Below are 1,944 nucleotides of genomic sequence, written 5' to 3' on the forward strand. Positions count from 1 at the left end.
CTGCTTTACTAAACTTTCCTTGATGCGCCATATTTCCTTTGAACTTCCTGCTCAATTTTCCTCCATTACAGCTATCCCTCATTGTAAGAAAAGACCCCCACCGACCAGTTCCCTAGTCTTTCACTCTCACCATAAACCTAGCCACTTTCAGGGAGATAGGGTAAGTCTAAAAACCTCAAACAAAGATATAGGCTTTCCTGTAAATGGATCATTTCAAAAATGCACTTAGTGAGAGTTGCTAGAACCCTTGTGCTGTGAACTCAGCAAGAGCACTTGAAGCTAGTCAGTTTACAGCCTGGACCCATTTGGCATTGGCATTTGATTTGACTTCCTCCTAAGACTGAATATAGTTGAAAAACATCCCAGATTTTTTAAAATAAAACATTGCCCTGAGAATAGAGCTTCTCACAGTCACTAGAAAAGCCTTTTGTGCTCAGGAATAAACACATGGATTTTAATTGAAAGCACCATGTCTTTCAGTGCTTATACAAGAATTCTGACAAATGGACTGACACTTAAGAAGATGAACAGATTAAAGGTCCCGTGGTGAGTCTGGCTTAGTAACACTAAATGCGTAGCAACTATGGAGATGATGGTAAGAGGGTGGAAAGGATCCACACCTGCCAAGTTTGGCACTGGACTCTAGTTAAAAGGGTTTGTGATTACGGATAAGTTCTAGGCCATTTTACAATTCAGTTTCCTCACCATAAATAGAAGTACCCGAGATATGTCAAGTATTCAGGAAAGTTAACAATATAGTAAAAGGTATCTATACCAAGTTCTTAAAGCTAACTGCTTAAGAGTTTTTCAAAAGAGATAAAAGACAAATAGGCAAAGAAGATTGATTTTGTGTGTGTGTGTGTATATATATATATATATACATATATATGTATATATTACAGAAATGTATGTTACACATTTTCTTGGTAAAATACAGTTGGCCAAGACAGACAATACTAAAGATTGAAGATGAGTTAATTATGTAAATTTCAAATAAAATATTTTGCTAATACCATGTATTACATCAAGAGAATACAGTTTTATAATATATTTAGACTAGTGTTTACCATATATTGTAACTTAGTGAAAGAACTAAAATGTTTACAACAAAAGTAATTGATAATTGATAACATGGCATATATAGCATATGTTATATGTTGTAACATATATGACATAATTGATGCCATAACATACCATACATGGTATATATGTTATATAACATAATCAATAGAAATGTAAAAGAATTGTGATAAAATACTAATATACAGCAGGAGAATAGTTAACAGTATTCGATATAATATGTAATTGTCCAAATAATGCAAAATGAATCATCTTATAGATTCTATTTAAGGGCGTGCAACATGGTTTAGGAGGAAATGTGCTTGCTCTATGAGGCTGCCAATCTGAATTTCATTCCTGAAAGCCACAAAATGATGGAAGTAAAGAACTGATAATAGTTTTCTTCTGATCTTTACCTGTGTGCAATGCATGTTACCCTGCTATCATATACACATTTGTATACTTAAAGTTATTTAAAAACTGCCTTAAACAACTAAAGCAAAACATAAGGTCAATCTGATTGTTATCAGTAAGAAAACTAGTTTACATGCATTTAAAATAAAAGGATAAATCCTTGTGCAGAAATAGCTCTTATGTTGGATTATAGACTCCTCTTTGTTATTAAAATATACTGAACATTTCATATATAATTGCTTACTTAATGATTTTATAAATACTGATAGGCTTTATGTGGAGCTTCAGAAACCCCAAACTTCAACTAGAAAAAAAAGTAGACTATCCTTTGTTTTGTATCTTTCTCAACTCCTAGAAGATCTCATAGATTTCAGGAAATATATTCAGAGACTCAATATAAGAAGACAGAAAATCGCACTCAATGTGAAAAAAATCATTCACTCTGGTCAAAACACTGTTTGCCTTAATTAC

The sequence above is a fragment of the Grammomys surdaster genome, unplaced genomic scaffold (genome assembly GCF_004785775.1).
Source record: "Grammomys surdaster isolate TR1022 unplaced genomic scaffold, NIH_TR_1.0 63, whole genome shotgun sequence".
NCBI lineage: Eukaryota > Metazoa > Chordata > Mammalia > Rodentia > Muridae > Grammomys > Grammomys surdaster.